General features: G+C 38.6%; 1 protein-coding gene across 2 annotated transcripts in view; it reads left to right on the plus strand.

The window, feature by feature from the left end:
• Window positions 1–1,440: 1,440 nt before the first annotated feature.
• The window catches only part of LOC103175798 (C1q and TNF related 7), a 42,699-nt gene continuing 23,916 nt past the window's right edge, over window positions 1,441–20,223 (plus strand). The window contains exon 1 of one of the 2 annotated variants that reach the window (XM_007889000.2): window positions 1,441–1,616. The gene's annotated coding sequence lies outside the window, so the exon portion shown is untranslated. Of the gene's footprint in view, window positions 1,617–18,827; window positions 18,981–20,223 lie in introns of those variants that run through there. The other variant, XM_007888999.2, reaches the window with a different exon arrangement.

The following is a 20,223-nucleotide window of genomic DNA, read 5'->3' on the forward strand; positions in this document are numbered from 1 at the left end:
CCCCCTCCCCACTCCTGTCAGCTCCCACCCCTACCTTGGATGCCAAGCCAGGACTATTAAGTACCTTGGGATGTCCTCTTGACATGAAAGGTGTTATACAAATGTAAATTTGTATTGCATATGGTTTGTTGTCTGTGCTCGTGCTTGTTTCTTCACTAAAGTTATCTACTCCAATTCCTTAATCCCTACCAAAAATATTATTTTTCCTCAAAGTATTCATTCATTTTTCTTTTAAATGCTGTTATGGACGCTGCCAGTTTGGTGTGACTTCCATATCAAGCAGGGCCCATGTTTAGGCAAATTTAGCTGAAATCTTTGTTCTTGCAAAAGTTTATGTTTCACAATCTGCAATACTTCAACAGGGAAATTACCATTGCAGAGGGAAAACAGGTTACAACTTCAGTCTGTTCCACTTCCCTTTATAAAAAAATACAAGATTCCAAATGAATCACTTACATCCAGAAAGGTGGAAGGGCCTCAAGAGGATTTGCTGTTGAAATATCGTAGTCACAGCTTTTTTTTATAGATACATGTGCATATCCCATGAATGACAGACTGGAGCTTGAAGCATATCTAGTGTCAGTCAACACAATTGTCAAACTAAGCAAGACAAAATATGTTTTCCAAATTTAAACATAAACCTCCCAAGTACATAGGGTTTCATATTTATCAAATAATTGTCAAATTTTCTTTCAAAACTATTATGGATTCTGCTTCAACTTCTAACCTCACCATTAGTTTTTTTGGGTAGTCTTAAACTTGTGCTCTGTGGTTACCAATTCACTGACTAATAGAAAAGATTTCTCCTTTTTACCTTATCAAAAAATCTCATAATTGAGACCACCTTATCACCCCTACGATGTTTCCTGTCAACCTTCTTTGTTCCAATGAGAACAGTTCCAGTTTCCCTAGTTTTTCTTTCCTGTCCTTCATTAGTCTGCTTTTGTTTTTGCCTTTTCCACATTAGCAAGCCTTGTTGTCTCAATAATATTGGCAAAGGATGTAGGTGTGTGGGGGGGGGCAACAATTTGTGCCAATTTTGTGGCTTGGTTCTGTGCCAGTTGTTTAAAAGTTAAATGTTACATTTTCTGCAATTTATATTTCTTGCACTTGTTTTGCGTTTGTGATATTTAATGAATTTAGTGAAATACTCCATTTACAATTATTTAATTTAAAATTATCCCGACAGAGTAAAATAAAAGCTTCCCAAGCAGTGCATGTGCTTCCCTGCGCTCCATTTGTTTTAAATCAACTAGGTGCAGTGCGGGGAATAAAGAGATTATTTGCTCAGGAGTTGTGCAGGAATTTTTTATAACTAGATGTAAACAGCATGAGATGTCTGTCGATACTAGCCCAGTCTTGCGGTGATCTCATGTTAATAGCAATTTTGCAAGTCAGCCTGTTGGAGGCAAAGGTTTCCTGCTCACAAAATCTGCATCTCTTCATCAGGGGGGAAAGAAAGGAAATCTGGGCAGATGGTTCCAGTCTTTCAGATTTCTCCCAGTCTGGCTTATTCTACAGACTTGTACCTTGATTCGGCTACACTTGGCAATGAGAAGCATTTGTAGAAAATCTAGTTACTGGTACAAGATTTGTGTATATCAACTTTACTCCAGGTAAGGATTTATAATTCTGTCCATTCCTGTAAAACGATTCAATCTTGTAAACATGCCAAAGTATATTTAGCAGTTTAGGAGTTTCATGGTGGTCAATAGTTCCTGCAATAGTCATTGGAAAGTTTACTTTACAGTAAAACATTGTGAATAATAAGAAAATGTAGTATGTGGTGGTTTGTTAGCACTCTTTTGTTTAGGACCTGTACGTTTAATTTTGAAATTAAAATGTTAGTACTGTAGTGATTTTCTCTAAATGTACAACACTCCAGTTATTCAACAGAGTAGCATATGTAATTGAAAATAGTTTCAGAAGTAATCTGTGAGGCATTTACATTTGTTTCTACAGACTGGGTCACTTTACCTGACTGCATTTTAGTCATTGCAAATTCAAATCCAGTTAGTTTCCACAGCAGCACAGTTCTGATAGTTCTGTTCTCTGCAAATGCACATAGTACAGAGAGCTCTGTAACAAGTCCACAATTAAGGTTCAAGGGCAGCTCAGGATTTTCTCTGTGCTGCAATTTAACTTGAGAAGTAACTCCAAAATCAGTGCTTAGGTGGCTCATTTTTTTGCTCATTATATCCTCACTTTCAGCTGCAACTTTACCATGCGTTCTCAGATGGGAGGACAGGAAAGACTGGAGTGTGGAACCATCATCAATGTTGTACTGTAACAGCCAACAACAGCTGCACTTTATGAGATTAACTAGTCAATTTAACTTGTCCCTAATCATTGAGATTTAGCACCTCTTTGTCAAAGACGTGGGCAGTCGCATAATCTGGTCAAGAACTGGCTAGAGCTGTGTGTTGAGTTAAATTGTCAGCGGTTGCCACAATTCTAACATTGGGCTGTTGAAATGCAGTCCAACACTTAATGTCAGACCTACCTATTAGTCCCTGTTCTGTTTCCCAAATTAAATGCATCATCAATTGTAATAAGTAAGTAGTTTATTCTTAATTTATCTAAAACCTCATCTCTACTGGTATTACACTTCATTTAGTATTTCAACCCTGTCTAAATTGCAGAGCAGAGCTGCCATTGAATCCTAATTGTGAACTTGTTTCAATGCCCTTTGTAGTTAGTGTGTTGGGGGGTGGTGTGTTGGGGGGTGGTGTAGAGCACAGAACTCTGGGGTGAAGTCTCTCAATGTTTATAAACTCACTTTTAGGGAAAGAATGGGGCTGAAAAAGCAATAGTTAGCAAGGCCATTCACCAATAGTGACTCAAGAGTGACCAGAAGTTAATTGCTATGGTTAACCAGAGGGACTCAGAAACAACCTGTGGAAACTGTCTGATCTTCTCCTAACACTTGTGATCTGGGTTCCTGTGAGACGCCCATGAGATGCTGGGCAGGATTTCCTGATAGTAATACTTACTGAAACCTGTGGTGAATCGCTGCTATTTCTGACCTCAATGTGCTGATACTTTGGAGAAGGGAACTAACATTATGGTGCATGTGGTCAGAAAACATGTTTTGTGGTTATAGTTCACATCATTCTTTGATTGCTGTGGGTGAAAATAAGCAAAATACAGTAATATTTAATAGTAACATTTTAGTTCTTGAGTTTTTTGCCTGGTGCTTAAGTATATTTAACAAAAATAATAATAATCTGTAGACTACAGTCAAGAACTGTTCTCCAGAAATATGTAGTTCAAAAAATTAAGAAGGGCTCAGTTTTATTTTACATTCTCTGATCTCAATCCTTGAAAACATGGTTTGATTGTGTTTTTTAAACTACAGAGTTTACCATGACATTTGGGCAGAAAAAGTGTTGGCCAGAAATAGAGTCTGTAACCTAAACTGTACTTTCTGCAGGAAATCCCTGTGTATCACAGGGACTCGTTGAGACCTCGGTTCCAAGGAGATCAAGTTCTCCAGAATAAGCGCTCTAAGATGCTACCCTGGGTGGAGGGTGAAGTTGTTGGTGGTGTTGTTGTATGCAATTAGCCATTGGGGAAAATATCTTCCTCTTTATTTTGTCAATTCTCTTAATCTTGAACAACTCAACTAAATTCCCCCCTTTCCCCCCCAACTCCACTCCAATTAATATGTAACCACTCTACCCAACCTTTACTTCACTAAAGTTTAGCCCCCACTCCATCTTTGTGAATCTATGCTACACACTCTCCTCCAGTAATATAGAAAAGCTTCTCATATCCACACACCGGGTAATCGCATGTTTGTTCAATTCATCATGACTAACATTGTGGAAGAAAGTTGGTGAAATCCACTGGTGAAGTTTTGCATTGGATTGCAATACATTCATGTCACTTATACTAGCAGCAGAATTGTCTTCCGAATGTGCGTCTTATGGCAAGAAGACTTATTGAGCAGTACAAAGAAAGTGAGAGGGGGGTCAGACAGCGACACAAGGCGAGACAGAGAGCAGGTCCTGCGTGTACTTGTGGAGAGGAGGAGAGAGAAAACAATATGGCACTATGGACTAGTGTAATGTGTCAGACTATAATGTGACAGACTAAAATATGACAGCAATTGGCTGCCACATCTCTTCTACAAAATACAGTCAAATCTCTTTACAGTATATCCTGTGAAGTACTTTGAGATGTCTCAATGACATAATAAGGTGCTATATCAAATGAAAAGATTATTATTTTATTGTGGAGGGGACCTGGGAGAGAGGGAAGGGTAGAATAGTGATAGCATAACTTCTGCTGGAAGAAGTTTTAGTTAGTGTGGAATAGTTTTCCATTAACTTAATAGACTACACTGTTTACAAACCTACAATGGAACTGGTTCCAGTTAGTGCAATTTCCACAGTGTACTTTTCCTGTGTTGAATGAACCAAAACTGAATTCAACATTTCCAGGTATCGTGTACAAAATAGTACATCCTCCTTTTCTCCATTCTATGCCTCTTGCTATGAATACCAACATCTAATTAGCACTGTCAATAGCTCTTTACACCTGTTAACTAGTTTTTAGTGATTTACTAACCAGCACACCTAAATCCTTTTGTTCATAAACATCCTCCTGACACTTCATATATATTTCCAAACACTAGTCTTACAGCCAAAATGCATTACCTCACATTTGGCCACATTGAAATGCATCTGCCATACTTCCACCCATTCTAATTTATCAATGTCTGCTTGCACATTTCTGTACCATTTTTCAGATTTTGCTATGCTTTCAAGCTTCGTCATCTTCAAATTTGGAAACTTCCCTCTGTTCCCGAATCAAGTTAAATGATATATATGGAAAACAGCTGCAAGCAGAGTACTAATCCCTACGAAGTTCCACTATCATTGGCTGCTGGTCAATGAACTCCCCTTCGCATAAATTCTTTGACATCTGCCTGTCAGTCAATTCACAATCCTTACTCCTCATGCCACATGCCTCAATATGAACCAGCAATCTATTGTGAGGAACTTTATCAAACACCTTCTGGACCTCCATAAATTACTACTTTCCCCGACCTTCCCCCATGCCCTTCACTAACTCTGTTTCTCAATTAAAGAATGCTATTAGGTTTATCAAAACAGGATGAACTTGACAAACCAATGCTAAGTCTCCCAATCGGCCTATATCTATTCAGGTTTGCTCCTACCATTGTAGTTGGTGATAGTAGGTGTAGAAGGCCATTGACCACTTTTCCTTGTATTAATAAACCTAGATTAGTCAACTATTTCTGCCTCTATATGTATTCAGTATTTGTCTGTCTCTAATGGTCCACAATCATGGTTACAATATTTCAACCACTTTTCTTAACATATATATGTAATATTTTCTTAAATCTTGCCCTTAGTATCCCTTGCAATGGCTATTTGACTTAAGAAACTCTTAAAGAAAATGACTACCATAACCATCTTCTCAGGGAAACCATGATTGGACAATTAATGTGGACTCTGTCGAGGTACTCCACATGCCAAAAAAGAATGATAATCAAAAAAAAGTACCCTTCACGTATTGTTGTGTTTTTTAATCAGTGCTTGCGTATAATTAGCTACACCTTTAGCTGAACTGGCTCCAAGGTGATATACTTGGCAAGGCAATATCGTAGTCGAATCACATCACTGTGGCAGTCTTGGTTGTCCAGTTGCTAAGCCAGGCAGGTCTGCAGTACTCTTGGGTATTGCTGACTGCAGATTGGGATTTGTCCCCTTCAGCTCCTGTTAATTCTGCAAATCAAAGCCCTAACAGGTAAGATGGTCTTAATCTGATAAAGCAGCAGAAAGCCTGCATCCGCTCTGCACGCCCAACTCGCCAGTGTCCCACCAGATCAATTTCAAGGTCTTCAACCTCGCCTATAAATCCATCCCCTCCATCATACAGCTTATCTCTGATCTCCTACCATATCCCTCGCTTGCCCCTCCTCAGGAAGCTAGTATTATGTATTGAGTGGCAGAATGTAACTTATAGTACTGAAAATAGTACTTATATATGCAAGTCCAAAAGTAAAATAATCAGTTCTTCCCACACTTTAATAGATGCATAAGCGGCTAACTTATAATTTTTGTTTCTGTCGTGCTGCCAGAGAAGAATCTCTCCCTGTCCCATGTGCCCCCTAGCTATGGAAGATCCATTACTTGAATGTCCTTCCACTCTGCTCCCTAGTTCAAGTTGTGAATTCCACACAGCCTCATTTATATGCTGTTGCAATTTGATGTACACCATCCACATGTTACAGGAACTTGTTAAGTTAAAAATAAACTTTGGATATAACTTTATTTGTGGCTTAGTTTAATTGTCACTGCCTGAAAGAAAAAGAGAATTTATGTTCCGCATGCTTTATCATTTCTTTCCCTGCACCTTAGGCAAGAATTGGTGCTATAAAATTCCTCTTATCTAAAATTGCATCTCCAGGCTTTAATGGAGCAATGAGTGCTGCAAAAAACTTCCTCAGGTCTCAGATTTGGCGCTGAAAAATGTAATTACAAAATCAAATTCACAAACTTGTGGTCCAGAAAGCAAAGTAGTTTAAAGCATGCCACAAGCATAGAGAAAGCATAAGCGATCAAACATGTAACCATTTTAAAAATAATATTAATCATCCGGTAGTTTGATTACTGTATTTCACCTTTTTATAAAAAAAAGAAAAAAAGGGCTTGTATCTCACAATAGATCTCACACTGCAACACTGTTGCATTGTCTTTAATCTCTCAAATGTAAAATGTACAGAGATAGCATGCAAGATATTGAGCAATCAGGCCATTTGTGATTCCAGCAAAGGAAGCCAGGAATGAATTATAACTACTGAAGTGTTTATTGGAATATGATGGCATAATTTTTCTGTAAATGTTACCAATTGTTTTAATGCAATAACACGCCCATCAGGTGATTTGGTTCAATGTCCGGACTAAGGTTAAATCCACTGTCAACTTTTCATCATGACGGATTTCAGGGGAACCAAATTTGGGCCAGGGTGAAAGTATACAAAGGCAACGTCAACAGATGTAACAAGGATACTTGCATATAGCTCCCTTCACACGGGGAAGCGTTCAACATTGGCAGAGTTTTATGCTAAGTCAGGGAGAGAGGAAAGGTGGCCATAAGCCAAAGAAGAAGGTCTTCAGGTACAATCTGAAGATGGGCAAGGAGGGAGAAAGGCAGTGGGATTGAATTAGGGAGTGCCAGATTTTCAGGATTTAGTGGCTGAAAGCATGGGAGCCAACGATGAAGCACATAAAATGCGGCATAGGCAGGAGGCCGGAGCCATCTGAGAAAAGGTGGCAGCCAGAGAAGTGTACGAAGGTCGGAGAGGTAGGAAGGTGCCAAGGCATAAAGTCATTGTACATGAGTGTGAGGACCTTAAAATTGATTCTTTCTTTAGTAGTGGAACCTGGCAAGGATTAAAGTGATGGGGGTGTAGAGTTTGGTACAGATTAGGTTGAAATCAATTGGATTTTTATGAATGGTGGAGCTGGATAGATGGACAATGAGATATTGGAAAAATCGAGGTGAGAGGTGACCAATGCATGGATAAGCATTTCAGCTGTGTTAGGTGTGAGGTATGATTGGAGGCTGAGAATGTGGCAGAGGTGAAGGAAAGCATTCCTGGTCAAGGACAAAATGTGGGGTAGGAAGGACAGCTGAGGATTGATCCTGACATCTAGGTTTCACACAGGGTCCCTGCTTCTGATGGATAGGCTGGGGAGGTCGGAGCTGCAGATGAGAAGATATTAAAGAGAGTCAACAAAGATGGCTTCTGTCTTGTCCACATTCAGCTGCAGAAAGTTGGCACTCATCCAGGTCTTAAAGTCTGACAAGCAAGAGGACAGAACAGCAGAGGGGAGTCATCAATGGGCAAAGATCGGGGGGTGGGGTTGGGAATATATCCAGTAGGATCTGTCAGGGTTCTGTGTTTGATCCCCTAATATTCATAATATTCGTTAATGACATTGTGGGCATAAACAAAGCAAAACTCAGGTTTACTGATACTAAAATTAGTGCCACCGTAGGATAAGAAGTGGACATATTGCAACTTAATCGCAACAAGATGGTTGGATGGGGAGAAAGCAATAACATATCCTTTTAATGTGGGAAGTAGAGTGTGATACATTTCAGGCACCAGTTTGACTACCTTTGGATGGTTGACCGAGAAGGAGACCTGAGAATGGTTACTGATTGCACACTTAAACATGTGATGACCATTGGCCATAATCAAAGTCAAAGTTGCAAAGCCCAAACTACAAATTGAACTATTCTTGCACTGAACTGTGCTCACCTCACTTGTCGTCCTCCTATGGGTTATCCAAATTCTCCCAGTGAATTCATTTGGCTGAGTTAGTTTTGATGTGTTTGTTCAAAATAGATTGTTTCATGCACCAGCCATTCAACAACACAACCCCAGCTCACCATGGTATGTAGCTTTGTACTATAAAGTCCATGAACCACTGATCTTCAGCTTCACCAAAATGTTAATACCAAGAGTAACCAGGGTGGTAAAATCTACACTTTCAGGGTAAATTCCAGAATCAGATAGGTTCAAGACCTTCCTCTTTGACCAGACTTTCGGCTATCTTTCCCCCCCTCACCCCACCGCCCTCATTTCTTCAGTCCCCAACCACTAGATTGGGTGCAAACCCTAGACTGTCCAGTACCTTGGGACATCCTCCCAATGTGAAAGGTGCTGCATAAATAATAATAATAATAATATGTATTATGCTATATTGGTTCCTCATCACAAATTTCAAAATGCTCTCCAATAATAATAATAATAATCCTTCCATTTTATAAAGCGCCTTATCACGCCTTCAAGATGTCTCCAAGTACTTCACAGTGAATCCTGTATATTTTGTGGGAGAAATAATAAGTGGAGTCCTTGCCATATTCTTACCTCCTGAACCTGAAATGGATCTTGATAGATGAATATCCCCTGAATTGATTTTCTTATAAACCCAGGTCTTTGATGAGCTGCAATAGAAAAATGTTGTCCAATATTTAACACTAAGTTTGAAGGATGCTGAGTCTACAAGCAAACCTAGCCATGTTTATAAAATCTTTATTGTGTGTGAGGGATCTGATGTGATACATTCTTAATTGTAACATTGGTTCTGAAACACAATCTTATCATCTTATATTTTACACCGAGAAAGTAATCCATAAAAGAGAATTAGAGAATTAACATCAACAAAAAAGCAGAAAAGTTACTCATGAGTCACAAACATATTTGAAAGAAAAGTCCAGAAGAACGAAATAATAAATTGGGGAAAATACTCTAATTTCCCATGTGTACATGAGGGAGAAATGAGTACGCTGTTATAGGACAGGGGAATAGGTGAGGTAGGGGTTTGTGTGGAGTATAAACACCAGCATGGACTAATTGGACTGAATGGTCTGTATCTGTACTGAATTTATGTAACTATGTAATCACAGTAGATATTTAGAAAAATGTATTGGCTACGAATATCCCCTGTGAGCTCCAACAGACCTGTGTTTAGTAATTTTAGTGAAAGTGTAGACAAGTGAAAGCCACGGAAGAATGACAAGAAATTCTGTCAAGAAACAAATTCTGTTGTAAGTGCCCTGCCAAAGGCTGCTAAATTTACCGTTGAGTGGAGAATAATACACGCTCGGGTGAACTGCCAAAAGTCAATGAATTTACCAACATTTACCAACATCTTGAGTACTTGTAATTAGCTCACAATGAGGTGGAAATGTTTTTTTTAAAAATGGCAGTGGAAATTATGTCTGAAATTTGAAAAAGGACATTGGGATGTGAAGTGTAACTCCTGCAGAGAACCTCCTGTGCATCACATTGACCTGCTGAAACTCGTCTCTCACTGGAGATTGTCTCGGAGTCACATTCCCATGGGTCAATGTGACTTACAAGTTCTCGGACTTTGCACAACAAAGTGCTTTTCCTAGCGTTGAGGCTTTCTTTCCATTGCCAAATGTCTAATGAGCATATTTTCAACCCCACTAACAAACAAAGAAAATGATGAGGTGGAGGTGTTCAATAAATTAATTGTTATAGTGCCCAATATCTACCCATGGATGTACTTAGTAAATCTGAACAAAGCCAGTGATGGCCATCAATCCCCCAACTTCATTGTTATTTGTGGAACATTGCTGCCAAGTTCACCGGCAAAAATGCAGTAAAAACAGTAAATCATGGGAAGTGCTTTGAGGCATCCTTCAGACATGCAAGGCCTTGTATTAAATACAAGGATTATTATTTATTATTTTCAGCAGGCAGAATATTATTTACTGAGTGATCCAGCAACACAAAGTAGCAAGATTTTTTCTTTGCAGTCCGACATCTGACACATGCGGAAACTTATTACCATATTTATCAGACTGAGAGTTTCACATATGTATGGCAACCACACATGGAAACAGTAACTACCTTGTGATCAATGTTTGCTTTATTGACCTTGGTACTCCAATTGTCAGCAGGTTTACTGAGCTGCGAGCCTAACCATTTCAGGGTTTCTTTATAGATGTGTTTGTCGACCTTGTGGTTATGAGGTTCGAATAAGATTTTCTTTCCATTCCTTAAGTTTTTCCAATTGATATTTTTTCCATGCAAGAGAACTTGCTATCAGACAACGTCAGTCTTCTCAATGAGTGCTCAAGGAATATTAGTTTGTTTGTTTGAGTAAGAAAAGAGGCTAAAACCAGAATTTATTCAAGAGTTCTGAAAATCTTTTGCAGAAAAGTCCAAAAGAAATAAATAAGACTAAAGTATAAGCACTTTTATACATATGTTTAGGAGCATATGAAACAACTTTGCTTATTAAAAGCATGTGTGTTAAAGGAAAAGTGTGATGTAATTGGAAAAGCAGAGATCTGATTAATCCAAAACATGAACAGAGAGATTTTAATGGCTGAGTTGATGTCTATTTGTATCATTTGTATCTAAGGGTGAAAATTGTTTAGTTTCTTAAAACATGTGAAATGCTAACTACAACATTGTATTAGTTAAGATGCATCATAATTTTCTAAAGAAATTTAATAACTAACGACTAGTCACACACTGAGGCCTGAATTTGGCACAATGTTTGGACCTGAAGCAATGCATTTTCATCTGTCATTGTTGTTGCCCATTGCAGACTGCAGCATTTCTGTGTTGCTCCAGTAATGCCAGTCAACCTCAATTGGTAGCACTCTCACCTCTTGAGTCAGAAGATTGTGATTTGAAGCTTCATGTTGGTCTAGTTTGAGTCAAGGCTGACATTCCAGTGCAGTACTAGGAGAGTTCTGTTTGGCAACAGTGCATTTGCTGTGTGCAAATTGGTTGCCATGTTCAACTACAAGTAAGCAGTCATTACACTTTACAGAAACACTGGCGGAATGTCCTATGGCGCTGATGTTTTGGTGTTATATGAAGTGCAAATATTATTTACTACTATATAATGGTAATTACTAGACAAGGTCCAATGTCCATTTCTACAACAACAAGATTACATTTGTATAGCGCCTTTCACATCGGGAGGAAGTCCCACAGATTTTTACAGACATCACGATTGAGTACAACATCAGTGATCTGCAACATGCACATGTATTGAATAGACTTGCTGAATTGACTATCATCTAGACCAGTGTTTTCTATTTTCCCAGCAAATGTGGCCAGCATACAGCTGGTTTCGGTATATAGCTCATGAATGCAAATTAGAAATAATACAAGTCTCTTGGGGGACTCATCTCATCACTTCCCCAGGCTAACATTACACCTCTCTGTTTCTATTTTTAAACCAGTTTCTTATCTGGTCTGATGTTCCATCCAACATTCCTGCAGCTTTTACTTTAATTAGATCTTTCATGTGGAACTTTGTCAAAAGTTTCCTTCAAGTCCTAATAAACGACATTGTATCACCGGAAGTGCCATTATCAACACATCTGCTGCCTGTTTCTTATTAAAGTAATGGTAGATTAAAAACTCTTGTAGTCTGTCCATTAGAATAGACTTAATTACTTTATTTGTTGTATTTTCTAGTTAAGCCCTTTCTGTTATTCCCCATTCCAGTGAAATTTGTCCTTTTTGAAACCAATTTTTTTTTGTCCAAATTCTTGTTTAATGCCAGATGATCTTAAATTGGATCACATTGTATTAAGTGGTTTCATTTGGTTTTATTACTTCCATGTTTTGAATGGAATTTGAACCACTTGTCCAAAGAAGCATTCCATCCCGTCTTAGTTTGTAAGATCATTTGTCTTATCCTTTAAGACAAAATTTAAAACTGAATTGTGGAAACATCTTAAATTCCATCTTAAATTGAATGTCATTTTATTAAGAATCATAGAAAAACAGTCTCCAAATTAAGACAGAATTTTAGACAGTGTTGTGTTACAAAGATAATCTATTTTTAAAATAATTTGGTCACGCAATCCACAACTGTTTGTGGAACACTTGGCTGCCACATTTCGCCCACAGAATACAGTCAATTCACTTTACGGTATATTCTGTGAAGCCTTTGAGACTTCGTAACATGTGATAAGGTGATGTATTAAATGCAAGGATTATTATTATAAATCAAAATGCTCTTACAAAGATGATGTAGAAGTGGGATCCTGTGCCTGTTGAGTCAAAGAGCAGTTTTCTGCATTCTGATTCTGTTGTACTTCCCAGGTTTATCTCAAGTTGGTTAAAATCTCTTATTATTCCATAAATGCATTTATAGAAATGTCTTCTCTTATTTCATAGCATCACAACAAGAAGATTACATTTGTATAGCAAATGTAATCTTATTGTTGTTGTAATGTATATTCTGTTGTTGTAATGTATATTATTATAACATATAATAATAATGTTTATAATGTATATAGCACATTTCACGTCACAGAGAAGTTTCAATGTGCTTTACAGGATTTATTGAAAAATGCAGTGACTGCAGGGACTGACTTTTGGAAACCAATTTGCACACAACAATGTTCCACAAATAACCATAATGTGAATGACCCATTTTATCAGGTGCTTATTGGCCAGGGCACTAATTCTGTTCATAACAGAATTCTTCATGCATATAATATCTTAACCACAGTAATAAGGCTATTTGTGGCCAAAAAGCAGCAGGCAAATTGAGTGACCAGATTTTTTTTATTGATATATTGATCTGACACAATGAATCAGAGTTATGAAATACTATGCAAATGGTACTCCACAGGTCAGTCTTAGGACTTTTCCTGTTTTTAACATATAAAATGACTAGATGAGGGTATTGTAAGTATCTCTAATTTAGTATATGGTATCAAAATGAGAAGCAGAGCAAATAATGATCATTGCAACCAGATTCAGAAGGATTGGTTTACTTTTGGTAAACTGGGCTGGTTGCAGTTTGATGTAGATAAGTGCAAATGGAACATCCATTGAGTATCGATAAGGAAAAAGATAGGTTATTCCTCCACAAAGCAACAACATCATGTATGGCATATGCAAGTTAAGAATGAATAAGTTAGGAACATGAAGAGAAGTAAAATGCAACTTTTTCTATAAAATATAGTGAAGTTGTAGAATAAATTACCAGGAAAGCTAATTAAAGTGAATTCTTTAAATGAGTTCAAGAGGCAAGTGAATGTCCTTCTAAAGATGGAAGGGATTTAGGAATATGATAAGAAACTAGGAATGCTGGATTCAGAACAATGAAAAAGGGATAGACCTATAAGGCCAATTGGCCTTATTACTGTGGTTAAGATCTCATATGCATGAAGAATTTTCTTATGAACAGAATTATTTCTCATGTAACAGTGAGTTACTGTTATGCTAATCATCACAAGGCCAGAATGAATAGTTAAATTTTGTCCTTAAAATCTGTGCTTAACAAGAGACTTGGCTCTGAACACTCCCTTCTCCCCTTGGCAGTGAGGGAATGGTTTTGCCCAGTATTAGCAACATATTTTTGGGTGAATGAACACCATGTTCAGACTGCCCCCAACTGAAATTGTCCAATGACAGCAATTCAACACTGCTTCACAAGATACCAATTTAATTGTAATCCAGTTTCTCATCTGGACCCATGTTCTATCCCACATTCCTGTGGCTTTTACTTTAATCAGACGTCTTTCATGTGGAGCTTTGCTAAGAGTATCAAAATAAACAGTCCTGACCGCATTGTGTATCATGGAGTGCAATCATACAATTTATCTGGAAAAGGGTTGAAGGTTTATTTTAGACGTAATGCCTGTTTCTAATTTAGTTAACACTAGACTTATGCTCCTAATAATATCTGGTGAAGAATCATCGCTGCTCCCATGGTCCAGAATAATGGTAGTCTTAATCCATGCTTGCAGAAAGCATGTAAATATTTGATTCATAGCAAACGCTACATGAACTACGTGAATTATGAACTTCCAGCATTGGTGAAATATTGAACTATTTATTTGTGTATCAGCCTGGCTCACTCTCCCCTCTGAGTCAGAAGGTTGTGGGTTCCAACCCTATGTTGGGCTTGGAACTCACACAGTCTTAAACTGAGGATATGCTGTATTGTTTGGATGAGAAGTTAAATCGATGCCTGAACCCCTGTTGAGGTGATGTTAAAGTTCCCACAACACTATTCTAGAGAAGGGAATTTCTCTTGATATCCTCGCCAACAATACCCCAATGAAAATTGACCATTCAGTTCATGACTGTTTGTGGCACATTGTTGTGCGCAAACTGGTTGCCGCGATTCCCCACAAAACACACAATTACTGCACTTCACAGTATATTCTGTCAAGTGCTTTGGGACATCCTTCTGACATGAAAAGCATTATAACAAATGTAAGAATTATTGTTTTATTGTCAATTCATGCAATTTTAAAATAAATAGCGCTGTGAAACCAATGTGAAAGGAGCTGCAAAAACGTAAATTGTATTGTAATATTAAAAGTACCAAGTGCGACGAGGTCCTGGGTTTCTTCATCTCTAAGATAGTTAACTCTGTCTGGCTGCCTCCTCCTCCTCCCTGCCATGTTGCCTACCACCCTCTCCCCACCATGTCTCCTTCATCACCCTCTCCTCCTACCACAGCTCCTATCATAGCCCCCACCATACATTCCTTTGCCCCTATCTCTCCCGCCTCCTTTTCCCCTTCCATCACCCAGATGAAGCCCAGCATCTGCTGCCTCGATCCCCTCCCCACCCAGCTTCTGGTCACGCTACTTCTCCTCCTCTGCCCACTGCTGACTGACCTAATCAAATATTCCCTCTCCTCAGATTTTGCATCAAAACCACTGTCATTACTTTTCTTCTTAAAGGACCTGCCCTCGATCCCTCCAACCTCATAAACGTCAGACCCATCTCAAACCTGCCCTTCCTGACCAAGTTTTGGAACACAAAATTGCAAATCAACTTCGCTCACACCTCTCCCTCCACTCCCTACTCGATCCCCTCCAGTTCGGTTTTCTCCCTGCCTACAGCACAGAGACACTGCCCGTCAAAGTAACAAATGACATCCTCTGTCTATCTGATCGGGCTCCCTCTGCCTCCTCATTCTCCTGGATCTCTCTGCTGCGTTCAACACAGTCGATCATGTCATCTTCCTCTATCACCTCTCCTCTTACATCCACCTTACTGGAGTGCACTAGCATGCTTCGAGTCCTACTTAACAAACCACAAACCAATAATACATCTCAGCAAATATTTTTTTTCCTCCCGCCCCTGCCTGGTCACCTGCAGGGTACCCCAAGGATCCATCCCTGGCCCTCTTTTTTTTCTTATCTACACCTCCCTCTTGGTGATGTCATTCCCATAAAGTGGGAGAGAGAGTTTGAGAGAGAGAGAAGGGGTGGAGCAGTGTGGTACTATATGGGTAGTATGTTTCCTGGTTGAATACTTTATTAGTTGGTACTTAGCCAATTTGTATACTGTGTGTCTTATCCGATTATCCATACTATTCCCTTATCCCAAGTGCAGATAATTGGCTCTCTGTCCCATTTGAAAAAATGGGAGATTGTCCTAATTTCCTGTTGACCATTTTTCAAGAAAACAGATTAATCGCCATGCCTGTTTATGGGAGCTTGCTGGTGCAAATGGTTACATTGGTCGTATCCTACACTTGCCGATCATTGTTGGAATGTCTTTTTGACATGCTAAGACTTTATAAAAATGCAAGTTCTTTTTTTGTAGAACACAGTTCAGAACAAAGCTACAGCCCAGTCAGGGTCAGGAAAGAAAGCAAACTCACTGATAGGGGATGGGATCATGAGTAAACTCATTCCAAACATTTCAATCTAATTTTCCTGGTGTGGTTTCTCCTCACTCAATGAACCCTGGTTGCTATAGTTACACATCAAAATCCCTTGCAAAACATGGTTGGAGCATTAACTATAAATAGTGTATATAAATGCAACGTACTGGATCAAGTTTAGGCAATGTTTTTTTATATTCAGGAAGAAGTATTACACAGACTCTCAATGTTACAGTTCTCCCAACAGAGTAAAACAATATGGTCATCATGAGTCTTAACTGTTAGATATGTCAAACATGTTCAAACTAGTGTGATTAATGACTCTGACACTACAATGCACAACACCCTTTTCCTGCTTAGAAAATGCTGATAAATTAAGCACTTTACCCATATACGGAGGAGCATGATGGCCACATTCAGGCTGATGAGATTTCCAGCTTGGAACCTGAGCTGAAAACTATTGTTTTCTTCAGTGTGAAGGCAAACTCTTTATTGCAAAGCTAGGATCCTAGAGTGAAAAACCATCTCCGTCAGGAGTTTCTTTCATAGAAAATAAATTGTTGTTGATAATCTGTTTTTTTCCCCCTGTGCTATAAATGTGAAATTTGACTGCATTTCATTGAATGTAATAATAATAATCCTTGCATTTGATATAGCGCCTTATCACGTCTTCGAGACTCTCAAAGCTCTTTAAGAATATACTGTAAAGTGAATTGACTGTGCATTTTGTGGGAGAAACACGGCAGCCAATTGCGTACAACAGTGTCCCACAAACAGTCATGGATTGAAGTGATCAATTCATTATTATTTTTTTTGAAGGAATTATTACCCACGGAAAAGCGATCTGCCAATCGACTAACAACCGGGTTGCTACTTATTGCTAGGTAAATAGAGGCATGTGGAGTAAGGAAACTTGTCCAACATTTCGCCCTGCCAGGAATCGAATCCAGGTCTCTCGCTTGAGAGGCGAGTGCTCTAACTGCTGAGCTACAGGACTCCACATGTAAGCACGAAAACAAGGTGACTTATTTCACCTATAGTTACTGCGAATGAATGCTATTTCGGATTAAATAAACTGTTAGAGCTGTTATAAAATATATTTCCTTTGGTTTCTTTTGACACTGTGATGGACAAAGTTACATGAAACACACCTGCAGATATACTATCTCTAAGAGGATTAACGTTTCCTGTGAGTATATCTGCAAAATCCCTGGATAGCCTGTGGTTTGGTTTATTTACTTGAAGGATATGGATACGGATACTCGTGTAACAAAACCTTGGGATTGTTTTTATGGGTATCTCCCCTGTGAGGAAAACCCAGTGATGGGGGTGGGACAGAGGTTGTTTGAACAAAATTCCCTTTTGTACCAAGCTGCCTGTGCCAGGAGGTGGAGATACTTAGTGTAACTTTGGGTCTTTGGGAGCAGGAAGTAATTCTGAGAGGTTTAGGAGAGGGTATTATTGTATGAAAATAGGGGGCCCAGGAGAGAAAGAAGTGAGGAGCCAAGGGGAAGAGAGGACACTGCAGGCCAGAGCAGGAAAGGAAGGACTGAGCAGTTTAACGTTGGAGGAAATGGTACTGAAGGTTTACAGCAGATGGAGGTTGTGATTCCTCTTAGGTGTTTTGTGATGATATTTGTGCTATTTCTTATTTGACAACAAATTGCAATTATTGCTTAAATTATTGCTCACCAGGTGACAGCACACCCCTCTAAATAAGGGAAATTTAGGCCCTATATGATGCCCTAATTGATTTATTTTTGTTACAAATTTATTTTGTGGCACTGAGCTGTCTTGCAAGACCAAACTCCATACTCTCTCTCTCTCTCCTCAGCCTACGAAAACTGCTTGTCGATTGCCCAGATGCCTTGCTTGATAGGTTAAAGGAGCTATTGTCAACAAAAGAAGCACCAGAGAGCCTAAAATTTACAAAATAATAATTGCCTCCAATTCAAAAAATAACGTGCGAGGACCTGGCACCTGTAAAATAAGCAATAGTTTACCTGGAGAGGTGTGCTGCCACCTGGTGGACAGTGGGCCACAACTGTGTACACACAGTATATACAGCACAAAAACAGGCCATTTCGACTCAATTAGTCCGCGCCAGTATTTATACTCCACGTGTTAAGTAAAGAACATCCACATCTCGATTCTATAATTTTCCCGTCGTGACATCATTATATTTTGAGTAACCTTAATACATTTTTCCTCCTTTACTTTGTTTGGCCAATGATTCCAAACTCTTTATACAAAGATAGTTTTCCTGATACCTCAGTTTTTAATGGCTCGGCTTGGGGGTTGTATCGGAAACGGAGCAATAAGATTGTCAGGGGTTTTGCTTACTATAAATTTTTTGTACTGTTTATGGCTGTGTCCCCGAAAATGGTCTAAAGTAGCTTCCCATTTTAAAGGCATTGCGGGAACTATAGTATTTCAGGCAATCTTATTTGCCTGTGACTTAACATACTGGACTTTATGCATGATGTTACACTTAAACTATGCATTAACAGATCTGCCAAAAATGGTTGTGGAATTTCTTTTCAGTTTAGAGAGGAGAGAAGGAGGAAGGACAAATATGGGTAAGAGTTGTAGACAGTTCTAACAGAGAGTATGCGCTATGTATCTTCAGATTTTTCCTTCTCGTGTGTTTTGAATGTAATGTGCAGTTAAAAACATCATTGGAATTTACTTCTGTTCTGAAGCAAAGCATGGATTTCTAAACCATCATCAGAGACCTGGACTACATGGAGCTGCATAGCATCTAACTGGCAGCTAAAAAGCTTGGTGAAGCTAGTAAGTAGCATGAATGAGGAAACCACAATTTTCAACTGTTCTATTTTCAATATTTAGGTAGTGTGTATCCATTAGAAAAAATCCAGGGATTTGTTTAAGGGAAGGGCTTACATTTTTAGATAATCTTAGGATTAGTCTTCAAATTCTTGACGGAACTGTAAAATAAAACTATTGTAGATCAGTGATCATTTTTAACCAAACACAGCAGCATCAATACTGACTTGTTTTCAGATTGCTATAGGCAATGCTGGTGGGATTATTGTGATTATCTACAGGTATGTACTTGCTAAATTCTGTAATACTTCTGCAACTGTTAAATGCTTATATGCACCAGTTTTGAGGGACATCATTCACGTGTTCCTCTGAAGTGATATAGAAGAATGTAAATAACATTTTGATTCCAGCAATAACTGGGAATTGAACAAGCAGAATAACAAGACATGAATCTTATGAATTATAGTGTTTTTTATTAGCGAAGCCTGGCAATTAGAATATTGTCAAGAATCTAATGTCTTAATGTTCAACCTGCAATTTAAGTTAGAGAAACAGAAATACAGCATATTAAAGAGGAAGGTTAAAACTGTCTGAGATTCAAACAAAACAGCTGTTAGTCTGGCTCAATTGATAGCACTCTCACTTCAGAGTCAAACAGTTGTAGGTTCAAACCCTAACACACCAATATAGCGCTAGTGGAGTGCTTCATTGTCAGAGGTGCTGTCCTTCAGATCAAACGGTAAAATAAGGTTTTGTCTGCCTGTTCAAGTGGATGTTAAAGATCTTATAGGACTATTCAAAAAGAGAAGGGTGTTTCTTCTGATATCCTGGTCCTCCAGATTAAAAAATTGGTCATTCACTTAATGTATGTTCGTTGAACATTTCTGTTCAAAATTGGGCTGCTGCTTTCACCTACAAAATACACAGTCACTACACTTTACAGTAATTCCTGCAAAGCTCTTTGAGACATCTTGACGACGTGAAAAGGTATTATATCAAATGCAGGGATCATTGTTTTTATTATTAACAGATGGAAGCAGTACTTACAGATTTGCTGTAATTGAAAAGCGTAACAGGAGACGACATTTATTTGCTACAGGGAATAGGATGTTCGAGCTATTCAGTGAGAACATTTGTGGGAATTTAAATGGCCCAGAAATACATACAATTTGATCTGTAAAAGATTTGTTGCACTGTTGAAAGGATTATTCTTATTATTGACGACATGGGGATTTCTACAACTTTTGGG

The sequence above is a fragment of the Callorhinchus milii genome, unplaced genomic scaffold (genome assembly GCF_018977255.1).
Source record: "Callorhinchus milii isolate IMCB2004 unplaced genomic scaffold, IMCB_Cmil_1.0 Scaffold1, whole genome shotgun sequence".
NCBI classification, from domain to species: Eukaryota; Metazoa; Chordata; class Chondrichthyes; order Chimaeriformes; family Callorhinchidae; genus Callorhinchus; species Callorhinchus milii.